Source organism: Vanacampus margaritifer, chromosome 15 (assembly GCF_051991255.1).
Source record: "Vanacampus margaritifer isolate UIUO_Vmar chromosome 15, RoL_Vmar_1.0, whole genome shotgun sequence".
NCBI lineage: Eukaryota > Metazoa > Chordata > Actinopteri > Syngnathiformes > Syngnathidae > Vanacampus > Vanacampus margaritifer.
This window is the reverse complement of record NC_135446.1, coordinates 4,551,932-4,561,366: the sequence shown is the minus strand read 5'-3', so window position 1 is coordinate 4,561,366 and position 9,435 is coordinate 4,551,932.

The following is a 9,435-nucleotide window of genomic DNA, read 5'->3' as shown; positions in this document are numbered from 1 at the left end:
CACCCATTTGTCTCACAGAACAGAGTATGTGGCCTCTGTGGAAACTTTGACGCCAATGAGATGAATGACCCTCAAGTGAGTCAATCTGAAGTTACGGCAAGCCCTCGGTTATGGAAAACAGCCGAGCCTCCATGTTTCCAAGTGAAGTGAAATTAAGTTTATTATTTTAAAAATTATATTATAAATATTTTCGTTCTCCTCTATGAAAAATAATTGAGAAGCACTGAATTATAGTGATAGTACAGGTTACTACATAGTTCTGATGTGACTTAGTTTCTGCTTTCTTTTTTGTGCCAGTATTTTGCCATAATTATTTTTTTTATAACTATGGGTCCTTATAAAGTGAGTTCTCAGACAAAAAAAAGCAGAAGATTAAAGCTTGAAAATAGACATGCGCGGTGTGTGTGTATGTATGTGTAATTGACCTGATGAATATAAGCTGCTTTTCCACCAGTAAGCCCAGGATCTTTGAGTTCTGGGTAAAGGGAGTTCTTGGTTGTAAAAGTTCCGCAGGGAATTGTGTTTCCACAGCGTTTTAGAGTTCTCTGTAATTATTTCAAATGAGCCCAGCCGATGTAAAAGCAACACCCCCCAAATTTGACCAACCAATCAGCCTTGGTCAGTGCAGACCACCCCCTCAAAGTTCCAGCCTGGCTCAGCAAGACCCTGATGCTGGGATAGTACTCGGATGACCCCTGGGCAACTTAATTACCCGGAAATTGTTGTTGGTGGAAAAAGGCGCAAACTGAATTTTACCAAGGTAAATTGAAAAGTTCTCAAAAAATTCCGGTGGTAGAAAAGCCCCTATAGTCAGCAAATCAATTGTCTTATCATTTTTAATCAAGTACAATACATTAAGTTTTTGTTTATCTTTACATCTGCATTTAATCTTTTTGAGACTATTTTTTTTTTTCAAAATTTCATTTAGGTACCTTTTTTAATCTACAAGACATGTGGAATACATTTTAACTAGATAATTATTTTAGTCCTATATTTAAGCAGAATGTTGAGTTCAAACTAAATACAGTTGTGAAGGCTTATAAAAAAAATATTTTGGCGATTGGTTTAAGGGTTAACCTAACCCTAACTTAATAAACTAAAGACAAACCTGAATTGTCATGTGTGACACGCCGCAGTAAGCGGGCCTGTGTTGCCCTGTCTCCAGTTACCCACCTAATAGACTACATCAGCCTCCTCCCAGTGCTGAAGTGTCACACGCCGTGCATGGAAGAGTTCTCACAGCCCTTGATCCACAGCCCTTGTTTTCCTTGCCTTGCTCCTGTGCCTTTTTTCCTCCTGAGCGCCTTTAGTTGTCCCTTTTTTTGAATGCCCTTTTTTTTCTCCAGTTTTGAGCAATTTGTATTCAGAGTTTTTCCCCTCTGCTAGAGGTGATTTTGAGTTTGTGAATAAATTGCTGCCGTTGAGGCCAACCTACTCCCTCCGCCTAGGTCCTCCCTTCCTGGTTGTGTCAGCACACTTCAGCAAGAATGGACCCAGCAGGGACGCTGGAAACCATGCTGCGGAATCAGGAGGCACGCCTGTCACGCCAGGAGGAGTTCCAGCACGCAATGGCCACCCATATGGGCAAGATTTCTGGGCAAGTACAGGAACTGGTGAGTCATCTGCGTGGCTACACTGTACCCGCCGCACAACCGGAATTACCGGCTGGACCCCCCGCTCCGACTTCCTCGCTTGCCGGACGAACCAGGGCATGGGCCACCGCGGAATGGGCAAGGAACTCTCTGACCTGCCAGACCGCCTCCGACTTTCGTACAGCCCTTCGCCGGGTCTTTGATCCCATCAATATGGATCGAGAGAAGGCTCGAGAGCTGAGCAATCTTCGGCAAGGCAGCGAGTCTGTCAACGACTATGCCATCCGGTTTCGCACCCTGGCAGCCGAAAGTGGCTGGAAGGCGATGGCTCTTTACGATCATTTTTTGAAGGGTCTTACCACTCAGATCCAAAATCTGTTGCTCCCCATTGACCCACCGGCAGCACGTGACACAAGTCCTTCAATGGTTACTAGACCACAAGCTGTACGTGAAGGCCGAGAAGAGTCTCTTTTACGCGAACGCTATTTCCTTCTTGGGTTTCGTAGTATCACCAGGAAGGGTAGAGATGGAGCCTGGCAAGATCAGCGCTGTAAGGGACTGGCCCACGCCAGAATCACGGAAGAAAGTCCAACAGTTCTTGGGTTTCGACAATTTTTACCGTCGCTTTGTCCAGAACTTCAGCTCCATCGCTGCCCCATTGCATGCCTTGACCTCTCCACAGGTGCAATTCCGCTGGACCCCGGAGGCTGATACCGCTTTCAATGCTCTCAAGCAACGGTTCACTGAGGCCCCGATACTCAAGGTTCCGGACCCCAAGCGCCAGTTTGTGGTGGAAGTGGATGCCTCTAACGTTGGAATCGGGGCCGTCCCATCCAAACGCTACCAGGAGGATGGCAAGGTTCATCCCTGCGCATTTCTGTCCAAGCGGCTCTCCAAGGCCGAGCGCAACTACTGCGTCGGTGACCGTGAACTCCTGGAGGTAAAAAAAAGCACTTGAAGAGTGGAGGCACTGGCTTGAGGGGGCAGAACAGCCCTTCGTAATTTGGACCGATAACCGAAACTTGGAGTGCCTACGCAAGGCCAAACAACTCAACCCCCGACAGGCCAGGTTGTCCCTGTTTTTTAACCCATTTTCATTCTCTGACCTACAGGCCGGGGAGCCAGAACACTAAGGCAGACGCCCTGTCACGTATCCATGACCCAGAGCCCGCTGAGACCCATCCTGCCCCGGAACTGTGTGGTGGGAGCCATAGGATGGAAAGTTGAGGACGACATTAAGGAGGCCCTCGAGAACTCGAACCCTCCCGAGAAAAAAAGAAAACCGCTTTTTCACCCTTCAAGTACGTCCATGGTTACGGCCCTTCTTACTTCGACAACTTGGAAGAGGAGGGGACCGTACCCTCCGCCCACGCCATGATCCGCTGATGTCACCGAATTTGGTCGGCGGCCCGACTGGCTCTCCAGCGCCAGGGTGACAGAGTAAAGAGGGTCCTGTGGTCCACTACCTGCCGGGTTAGCGAGTCTGGCTGTCCGCAAAGAACCTACATCTCAAGATACCATGCCCGAAACTGGCCCCAAGATTCGTGGGGCCCTACCCGGTCTCCAAGTCCATAGGTCCTGCGGGCGTACGCCTTCGTCTGCCTCGATCCCTCCACGTCCACCCCACATTCCTCGTCAGTCAGGTGAAGCCGGTCCGGGACAGCCCCATGGTGCCAACAGAATCAGCACCGCCTCCCCCGGAAATAGTGGAAGGCAACCCTGTTTACAAGGTCAGGAAGTTGCTGGATGTTCGTAACCATGGTCGGGTAAAACAATATTTGGTGGATTGGGAGGGTTACGGCCCCGAAGAACGGCAATGAGTTTCCTCCCGATTCCTAATGGACCCCTCGCTCATCCAGGATTTTTACCGGGAATGTCCCGACCTGCCTGGCCGTAGAGTAGGGAGGTAATGTCTATTATTATTAGCGACCATGCACCAGTCTCCCTTTCCCTACAAGTTGATTATACCTTTAAACCACCACCGACATGGCAGTTTAACATCTCACTGCTAAACGATGCAGAGTTTGACAAAATTATAAGAAAAGAATGGGCAGACTTTTTGGAAATAAATGACTCTCCAGACCTATCGCCATCTCTTCTCTGGGTAACTGGGAAAGCAGTAATTAGAGGTAAAATTATATCATATTCATCTTATAAAAAGAAACAGGATCAAAAATCAGAAAAAGACTTGGAAGATAAAATTAAACAACTGACGGATGAGTACGCAATAAACCCAAATAACCAAATATGGACTGACTTACAAAATACAAAAATACAGTTAGAGTCTAACTGTTAGACGATATGCTAACTAAAAAGACAGAATTTATAATACAACAATTGAGATATAACAACTTTGAATATAATAACAAATCAGGTAAATTTCTTGCAAACCAACTTCAACGCAATCGGGAAAAGTCTCTTATAACTGCTATTAAAGGGACAACTGGTGAATGCACACAATCACCAGAAGAAATTAATTACATTTTTTATAACTATTATCGTAACCTATACTTAGAAACTAACAAGCCTAACCCTGAGCATATTGAGGCATTCCTCAGTAGCTTAAATATACCTCAGTTAACTACTGAATACAAAGACATGTTAGATGCGCCACTTACTATAAATGAGTTGTACAGTGCTCTACATAGTATGCCTAATGGCAAAGCACCTGGCCCGGATGGTTATCCAGCTATATTTTTTAAGCACTTCTGGTTAATGCTTGCTCCACTATTCTTAAGAGTAGTAACAGAAATTAAAACTAAGGGTTACATACGCCCACACATGAATACAGCAGCAATTAAACTTTTATTAAAGCCAGAAAAAGACCCCACCCTTCCATCAAGTTACTGTCCGATTTCACTAATTAACACTGATATTAAAATTATCACTAAGGCTTTCACATCTAGACTAGAAACAGTAATCTCGACAATTATTCATAGCAACCAAACAGGCTTTATTAAAGATCGGCACTCTACTAATAATATTAGGAGACTCTTTAACCTTATTAGCATGTCACAGCGGCATGATAAGAAGGCAGTTATTATATCGTTGGATGCAGAAAAAGCTTTCGACAAAGTTAACTGGTCCTTCCTCTTTGCTGTTTTAAATAAATTTGGCTTTGGGAAATCATTTATCCACTGGGTATCAGTATTATATGATTCTCCAAAAGCTACAGTTACTACTAATGGGATTATATCTCAGAGCTTTACTTTACAGAGAGGCACAAGACAGGGATGCCCACTATCCCCTTTATTATTTGCAATATTTATTGAGCCACTTGCATTAGCCATACGCCAGGAAAGAAGGATTCAAGGAATTCACTCTGGGGTAACAGAACATAAAATTAATCTATATGCCGATGACATCTTACTTTATTTAGAAAAGCCGGCTACTTCGCTAGGGGAAGTATTTAATTTAATAACTAAATTCTCACAGTTATCAGATTATTCTATTAACTGGACAAAATCAACACTTCTACCTATTACAGAAAATTCATGGAACCCTGCAAGCCAGGACCCACACTACTCATTTCCTATAGGTAATTTAAAATAATTAGGCATAAAAATCTCACCTAAATTAACTGATTTAATTCATTTAAACTTTTCTCCACTTCTGGATAACATTTATAGTGACTTGGAGCGCTGGAATAATCTTCCTTTTTCTCTAATAGGACGAATAGCCACCATTAAAATGAAAGTTTTACCCAAAATAAACTATTTTTTCTCAATGATTCCATTTAAACCTACGGCTAAATGGTTCCAGTTGTTGGACTCAGCCGTAACAAAATTTTACTGGAATAAAAAAAAAGCAAAGATTAGTCTATCTACTCTTCAGAAAAGTAAATACAAAGGTGGTCTAGAGGCATCAAATTTTATGTACTACTATATAGCTAACCAGCTACAATATATCGTTCTATGGGCACAACCCAACAGAGACACTAACTGTTGGTTGGAACTAGAACAGAAGGATTGTAATAACCTCAGACTTCGAGATTTACTCTTTATTACAAAATCGATAAAGCGTCATAATTGTTTTAAAAACCCAATGATTTCCGCCACCGTGACTGCCTGGTGGAAGGCACTAGAATTGACAAAAGCCCAAGTGGAGCCCTGTGGACTCTCTCCCCTATGGCATAACCCCGACTTTCAACTTAACAACCAACCGTTTCATTTAGCTGTGTGGGAGCAGAAAGGAATTACACATCTCCACCATCTCTTCTCAGATAATATGTTTATATCATATACATCCTCGCTCCAAAAATACAATATAAAAAACGGAAATTTTTTACATTATCTACAAGTTAAAAATATGATAAAGAAAAAAATTCCAACACTTCGGGGTACGCTCCAACCGCCTGTTTTAGCTAAAGATATTAACAAGCTTTCTCCGACAACAACAAAAAAACTTTCAAAAATATATAAGTTACTTTCATATACTGATAAAATGTCTTTACCCATCTCGAAATGGGAGACAGACTTGTCTATAGCACCGGAACCTGACTTTTGGATTCAAGTTTGTGAAAACGCATTTAAAATGACAAAACACACAAATTTACAACTTATCCAATATAAAATTATTCACAGAACATACATTACTCAATATATGATGAAGAAAATGGTACTCTCAGACTCCGACATTTGTCTCCAATGCTTACAAAACACTACAGACACTTATGTTCATGCTTTATGGTTATGTACTCCGGTTATGTATTTCTGGACTAAAGTCTTAGAAAAACTTTCCGCTATTTTGGACTGTAGGATACCTTTATCTCAAAACTTGTGTTTGCTAGGTGACCTAACAACAACTGACTTACCACATAAACAATTTCAATCTACACTTGTAGCCCTTACTATCGCTAAAAAAACAATTCTTGTTAACTGGAAAAATAAACAAACTCTGAATATCGACCAATGGTCTAACCTCCTCATAAATCACATTTTAATGGAAAAAATATCTGCCTCAAATAAAAACCAAATATCAAAATTTATAGAAACATGGTCTCTGTATATAGAATTTTTTAACCTAATTCTGGTTACTTAATTCTGTCTGTTAGCGAGAGCCACTACATCGTGATAACTTACATTGATGTTTCTGCATTTGGCAATTTATTATTATATTATATTATTAGTATGGGATTTTTTTTAATGGGCTTTAGGTGAACTGATGAATACACACACACTCGCACGCATGCACGCACACACACACGCACATACACATACTCACCCACATACAAAAAAAAATATATATATATATATGTGTGTATATGTATATATATGTATATATATTTAAAAATAATTAAAAAAAACAAAAAAACATTTATTAAATTTTTTTAATTTATTTGTTTTTTTTAAAAAAGGAGAGCAATGATGATGTCAAATCGAATGAACAATACTGAGCTCTCCTGGAAAATAAAAAAAAAACACAAAAAAAAAGCAATGAAGCACGGCATCGGAACAACGTATCAAGACACTTATTGCTGCGAGAGCTCGACACCTGCCGAGCGCGTCTGCTTCGAGCGTGACGTCACTAGATGTTCCACCAGATCCAGCGAGATCCCGGGATAACCGATTGTGATATTTCTGCCGCGAGCGCTCGACACTTGTTTCGAGCGTCTGTTTAGAGCATAACATCACTACAAAAAACACCAACCACAGACAAAAACAAGAACACACCTAACAAACAAAAACCCAACCCGCACAGAACTGAAACATGACATGAATACAGCACATTCCTGGAACTTTTCATGAATATTTTATATATATTCTACCCTGTTTGTTTAGCATGTTTGAAAGCTGCAAAGAGCAAGTGAATTTGGAGCTTCTGAAGAAGAACTGCGAGTTTGACACGTGCAGGTGCATGTTCCTCCTTGGAGCAAGCTGCAAGGCAATGCCAGGATGCTGGCATCTGTATTGAATGGAGAATTCTCACCAATGGATCGTGTGGTACTGTATGTTCAAAATCCCACTCCGACCCGGCTACACATGATTTAAATAATACACCCAAAGAACAAAGTAATATAGTGCAAATGAAATGACTTCTACTGTATTGGTGAAGGTTATCTATTTATTTATTTTTAACAGATGTGAAATGTCCAAAATGTTTGGTTCACCGAGAATGTCATAATTAGATGGATGACTTCTGCTATGGAGGGTTTGTAGAGCTTTTATGTTCACTACTTTCTACAAATCCAATACCCCCCAAAATTGGGACACAAATTGTGAATAAAAACTGAATGTAATGTTGTGGAAGTGCCACATTTTCAGATTTTATTCAGAGAGCATATAGAACAGGTCAAAAGTTTAAACTGAGAAAATGTATCATTTTCAGGGAAAACTATGTTGATTTTTAATTCCATGGTGTCAACAAATCTAAAAAAAAGTTGGGACGAGGCCATTTTCACCACTGTGGGGTATCCGCTATTCTTCTTACAACAGTCTGCAAACGTCAGGGGATCGAGGAGACAAGTTTCTCAAGTTTAGAGATAGGAATGCTGTCCCATTCTTGTCTAACACGCATCTCTCTAACTGTTCAACTGTCTTGGGCTTTCTTTGTTGCACCTTCCCCATTATGATGCGCCAATTGTGCTCTATGAGTGAAAGAAAAGGACTGCAGGCTGGCCATTTCAATACCCGGATCCTTTTCCTACGCAGCCATGATGTTGCAATTGGTGCTGCATGTGGTCTGGCATTATCGTGTTGAGAAATGCAAGATCTTCTCTGAGAGTGATGATGCCTGGATGGGAGCATATATTGTTCTTGAATCTGAATATACCTTTTTTTCCCCCTTTTTTTCCCTTGAGAGAGCTCAGTATTGTTCATTCGGTAATCTTACCGATTCGATTCATCATCATTGCTCTCGCTCTCGCTCTTTTTTTTGCACGTGCGTGTGCGGGTGTCTGTGTGCATATGTGCGTGGGTGTGAGTGTGTGCTCATTAATTTACCTAAAGCCTATTAAAAATCCCATACCGTTCACCTAAACCGAATACTTCAGAATCCCGCTAGAGTCGTGAACTTTTCAGGAGACCTGAGGAAGGATCAAAGAAAAGAAAGAAAAGTGAAATCCACCACCTACTACCCACTGAGTTACCAACCAGAATCTTTCACCAACCCCAGAAACATCTAAATTTCAACAAATTAGGGAGACCTTAGAGACCAAAGCAAAGACTGAGAAAAGAAAAGAAGGATAGATGAAGCAGAATAAGATCCACAGACATCAGCCTCCACCGATTCAGCCACTAGAGGAAGAAATAGATTGTGTTTGAATTTCGGTAGATGCTGGAGTGGTGGATATGGCATGCATGAAAACCTCCACCAAAGAGGGGAGCCATCGACCCCGGCCAGGACAGAGCAAGCACAACCCCCCAGGGCCCCCCAGGCCGCGGCAGCGCCAAGGCACAATCCCCGGGCCCCGCAGGGGCCACCGGCTAAAGAGCAAACCCAGGAGCCCGGAGCGACCCCCACCCCAAGACAGCCCACACCCCAAGTCCAACGCAGCAGAACGGGGCACCGCAAGCCCACCAGACACCCCACCAGCTCACAGACCCCGTCCCCCCCCCCCGACCCCCAGCCCACACCCGCCACCCACCACAAACCAGCCCCCCGAACCCCCAGACACCCCCCACCCCAAGCCACCTGTACCACCCCCACCCGTACCCCAAAGATTGTTCCAGATTCTCTGAATCTTTGGATGATGTTATGCACTGTAGATGATGATTACTTCAAACTTTTTGCAATTTTTCGCTGGTAAACACCTTATATATATTTTTCCACTATCTTTCTGCGCAACATTGGAGGAATTGGTGTTTCTCTACCCATCTTGGCTTCTGAGAGACACTGCCACTCC